Here is a 5,353-nt window from a genome sequence, read left to right as displayed (position 1 = left end):
TTAAAACAATTATGGGTGATTCTGGGAAATCTCAGCCATCCACAGAGTTGTTTCCCCTTAAGTAGTAACATAACCTGTTAACATAACAGCTGTGTGAGATAATGCTGTTTGTCCTTTGCAAGAAGTTTGCTAGAAAAGAGTCCTTCAGGTAGTAAAGGCATTTCTTCCTCCCTTCCAAGTCCTGGGGCTACAGAAAGCACCTCTTTATTCCACCAAGCAATCTGCTTGGGCCACTTCAGGAACCTCTGATGTGTGGCTGCACACCACCTTATTTTTTTCTTTTTTTGAGGTAGAGTCTCACTCTGTCACCCAGGCTGGAGCGCAGAGTGCAGTGGTGCAATCTCACCTCACTACAACCTCTGCCTCCCAGATTCAAGTGATTCTCCTGCCTCAACCTCTCGAGTAGCTGGGACTACAAGCGTGCGCCACTACGCCCGGCTAACTCTTCTTCTTCTTCTTCTTCCTCCTCCTCCTCCTCCTCCTCTCCTTCTTCTCCCTCCCCCTCCTTCCCTCTCCTTCTTCTCCCCCTCCCTCCCTCTCCTTCTTCCTCCCCTCCCCCCCCCTCCTTCTTCCTCCTCTTTTTTTTTTTTTGAGATGGAGTCTCACTCTGTCACCCAGGCTGGAGTGCAGCGCCTTGATCTCGGCTCACTACAAGCTCTGCCTCCTGGGTTCACACCATTCTCCCATCTCAGCCTCCCTAGTAGCTGGGACTACAGGCACCTGCCACCATGCCTGGCTAATTTTTTGTAGTTTTAGTAAAGACAGGGTTTCACTATGTTAGCCAGGATGGTCTCGATCTGACCTCCTGATTCCCCTGCCTCGGCCTCCCAAAGACCTGGGATTACCAGGGTGAGCCACTACTCCGGGCCCATTTTTGTTGTTGTTGTTGTTTGTTTTTTTTTTTTTTTGTGACAGAGTCTCACTCTGTTGCCCAGGCTGGAGTGCAGTGGCACAATCTGGGCTCACTGCAACCTCCACCTCCCAGGTTCAAGCGATTCTCTTGCCTCAGCCTCCTAAGTAGCTGGGATTACAGGTGCCCGCCACCAGGCCCAGCTAATTTTTGTATTTTTAGCAGAGACGGGGTTTCACCATGTAGGCCAGGCTGGTCTCTTAACTCCTGACCTCAGGTGATCCACCCACCTTGGCCTCCCGAAGTGCTGGGATTACAGGCGTGAACCACCGCACCCAGCCTGCACACTACATCTTAAGGTCCTTCATGTCAACTCTATGGCAATACTCTGCACACATGGTCACATTTAACCCTTGCAATCCCCCTGAATGGGAGGGTTCTCATACCCCATTTACAGATGAGGAAACTGAGGCTCCAAGTCATTAAGCATTTGCCTAAGGTCACACACCTAGAATTCAGTGCTTTGTCTCTGATGCCAGAGTCCTCACTTGTCCCCACCCCACTATACTGGAAATGATACAGCTCACCAAGTTAGGGCCAAGTCTTAGAGAAAGCTTCTGGAGGCTTTCTGGTGGGTTTCAGTAGAGCCACCCAAGACCCAGTTCTTTTGCCAGCCTCTTCCTCGGTGGTGAGGATTGTAGCTTTCCTAATTTTCCTATAACTGAAATGCGTTATTATTTCGAACACTCCTTCCACTGGGTGTGTAAACTCCATCCTCAGCCAGTTTGGTTAGTCTTAGTTGATTCCACATGTTCTAGGGCAAGTCCGGGCTTCCTTTAAATCACTTCAAGAGATTTTTCCCCAACAGAAGCTGTTAACACTACTGGTTCATTCTTGTCTTTCGGCTCTTTGTTTAAATGTCACCTTCTTAAAGCAACCATTCCTGACATAGCTGAGAATGCCCACCCACTCATCCACTATCAGACACTCAGCTTCATTCCTTCATAAGCAATACTTTCCTGCTCATTTTTACCGTCTGTGTCTTGTCACCACTCCAAATAATGCTTCACTTCTCTTTATTTTACTCTTGTGCCTAAAATAAGATCATCAAGGCTTTGGTACCCAAGTTTTGAGTTTGAGACTTATTTAGCTTTTGTCTACAGCATAAAGAAATAAAACAGCTGCTTGTAGCCTAGGCTTCCTATCCAAGAAGGTGGGAGGAGACTGGAAATCCTGAAAAAGACAGCTGGAGTTGGGAGGGAAACTAGAGCGAAGAGAAATACCTCCCCTCCTTGTTGAAGACAGCCTAGTTGGTGTAGAGAAGGCAGCAGGGGGCGAAGCAGAAAAAGGTTTATTTCCTCACCCACAACTCCCTAGCCCTCCCTCCCCACCTCGCCCCTGCACCCTCCACCTTCCCACTACCCCATTCTCCCACTGCACCTCAGGGGGGCCTCACTCAGGCCCCCCTGCTGGCTAAACTCAGTTGATGCCTGCTATTTGTTCTGTGCCACCCTCTGCCCATATTTGTCTTCCTCTCCCCTCCTCCCTCCCTAAATAGCACGCCTTGGTCCCATCCCTGTCGAACTTTGTCCTATTGAGAGTGGAGTATCTTTCCAACCACCACAGCAGTCCCGTGGCAAAGATTTACAAAGTGAATCAAGAGGTGAACTTACACCAACTGGACAAATTGAAAGCCAATTCTTATTGTAATCTTACCTCACTGGGAAATGTAATTTGACAGAAGAGGTTTGTTGAAGGCTGGAGTGCAATGGCACCATCTCGGCTCACTGCAACCTCTGCCTCCCGGGTTCAAGCGATTCTCCTGCCTCAGCCTCCCAAGTAGCTGGGATTACAGACATGCGCCACCATGCCTGGCTAATTTTGTATTTTTAGTAGAGATGGGGTTTCACCATGTTGGTTAGGCTGGTCTCAAACTCCCGACCTCAGGTCAGGATTCACCTGCCTCGGCCTCCCAAAGTGCTGGGATTACAGGCATGAGCCACTGTGCCTGGTCAAGATCCGATGTTTTTAAAAAGGGGAGTTGCCCTGCACAAGCTTCTCTCTTTGCTTGTTGCCATTCCACGTAAGATGTGACCTGCTCCTTCTTGCCTTTTGCCATGATTATGAGGCCTCCCAGCCATGTGGAACTAACACTTCAGTTATGGAAGATCAAGATGAAGATGAGTCCCCAAAGAAAAATACTCCTTGGCAGATAAGTAATGGAACATTGTCTGTGATTGTCTCCAGAAGCAGGCCATCAGAAGGAAACTACCGAAAAGAAAAAGACTGTGTCTCCAATATTTTGACCAGTGGTCTGAATCAGATCAGGTGGAATTTGTGGAACATCTTATTTCACGAATGTGTCATTAGCAGCATGGACATATTAATTCTTACCTGAAGCCCACGTTGCAGCAGGACTTTATTGCTGCTTTACCTGAGCAAGGCTTAGATCACATAGCAGAAAATATTCTTTCGTACCTGGATGCCAGGTCTCTGTGTGCAGCAGAGCTGGTATGTAAAGAATGGCAGCGAGTGATCTCAGAATGAATGCTTTGGAAGAAGCTGATTGAACAAATGGTAACCACTGATCCCCCATGGAAAGGACTTTCAGAAAGAAGAGGGTGGGATCAGTACCTGTTTAAAAACAGACCCACAGCTAGCCCTCCAAATTCATTTTATAGGTCATTATACCCAAAGATTATCCAGGATATAGAGACTATAGAATCCACCTGGCAGTGTGGCCGACACAGCTTGCAGAGGATTCAGTACCGCTCTGAAAATAGTAAAGGCATCTACGCTTTACAGTACAATGATGAAAAAATTATCAGTGGCCCACAAGATAATTCTATTAAGATCTGGGATAAAACCAACCTGGAATGTTTGAAAGTGTTAACGGACACACAGGCTCTGTCCTCTGTCTGCAGTACGATGAGCATGTCATTGTAACTGGCTCTTCGGATTCTACGGTGAGAGTGTGGGATGTGAACATGGGTGAAGTTCTTAACACATTAATCCACCACAATGAGGCTGTACTGCACTTACGCTTCAGCAGTGGACTGATGGTGACCTGTTCCAAGGACCGCTCCATTGCTGTGTGGGACAGGGCTTCTGCGACCAATATCACTTCACGCCGTGTCCTGGTTGGCCACTAAGCTGCTGTCGACGTAGTAGACTTTGACGACAAATACATCGTGTCCACCTCGGGTGACGGGACCATCAAAGTCTGAAGCATGGGCACCTGTGAATTTGTTCGTACTGTCAATGGGCACAAGCTAGTCTTGTCTCCAGTACAGGGATGGGCTGGTTGTTAGTGGATCATCAGATAACACCATTAGGCTCTCGGATATTGAATGTGGCTCCTGTTTAAGAGTCCTAGAGGGTCATGAAGAATCGGTCGCAGAAGCCCTGTCCTACAGAGCAATGGAGCAGTCCTTGGAACACATCACCATCAGTCCACTGCTGAAGCGTTAAGTGCGGTACAGCCTCATTGTGGTGGATTAATGTGTTAAGAACTTCACACCCTGTTCATATCCCACACTCTCACCGTAGAATCCGAAGAATGCATCTCACCAATGCATCCGGTTTGGTAACGAGGGTTGTCAGTGGGGCCTATGATGGGAAAATTGAAGTTTAGGACTTGCAAGCCGCTCTTGACCCTCGAGCCCCAGCAAGCACTTTGTGTTTGCGCACATTGGTGGAACATTCTGGACGTGTGTTTCAGCTACAGTTTGATGAGTTTCAAATCATCAGCAGCTCCCACGATGACACTGTTTTGATTTGGGATTTCTTAAATGTGCCTCCCAGTGCCCAGAATGAGACCCATTCCCCCTCCAGAACATACGCTTACATCTCTAGATAACAGTCTGCACTTTCACCCATTTCCGGGTTTTCTAGTCTTGAACTACTGCCTACTTGGCTATCAAATGCCTAAGGGACTTCATTCACAGCTGAGTTATGAAGCTGGAATTGGTTCTAGATGCTGGGTAGATGCAAAGTAGCCTAACTCTTCAAGTCCCGACATTTCTCACCTCTGATTCCGGCTCTACTTTGAGAAGGAGACCTTAGCATCACCAACTGGAAAGTAGCACAGAAGCGCATTTCCTTCCCTCATCTGTGAAAAAAATCTAATGTTTCAAATATAAACTGTTCATAGAAAAGGAACATAGAATCTGTTTTACAGAAGTAAATCAACCGTCAAAAGAAGACTTGACCTCTATATTGCTTTGCACTTTGGCTTGACATTAAGAAACAGCATTCTTCTTCAGTGAAATTTTGGGTGCCAAACACCTACCTGCTCAGAACGTCCGCGGCTTTCATTTTCAAAAGTTAGCATTCTCCTTTTGACCGTCCAAGTCATTATGAATTCTGACTTGTTTTATTAGGAACATGTTGGACAATGGAAAAACCTCTCTGGGTTGTTTTAGTAATATTTTTTGGATTATACTTCCTTTCTGTACCAATTCTTTTTTTTTTTTTTTTTTTTTTTTTTTTTTTTTTTTTTTT

The 5,353-nt window shown here is 46.6% G+C and overlaps 1 pseudogene; it reads left to right on the top strand.

Moving 5' to 3' along the window:
• Positions 1-2,880: 2,880 nt before the first annotated feature.
• On the top strand, positions 2,881-4,791 carry LOC108536835 (F-box/WD repeat-containing protein 11-like; annotated as a pseudogene).
• The last annotated feature ends 562 nt before the right edge of the window (positions 4,792-5,353 follow it).

This window comes from Rhinopithecus bieti, unplaced genomic scaffold (genome assembly GCF_001698545.2).
Source record: "Rhinopithecus bieti isolate Rb0 unplaced genomic scaffold, ASM169854v2 scaffold_13207, whole genome shotgun sequence".
Classification (NCBI taxonomy): domain Eukaryota; kingdom Metazoa; phylum Chordata; class Mammalia; order Primates; family Cercopithecidae; genus Rhinopithecus; species Rhinopithecus bieti.
This window is presented reverse-complemented; position numbering and strand designations above follow the sequence as displayed.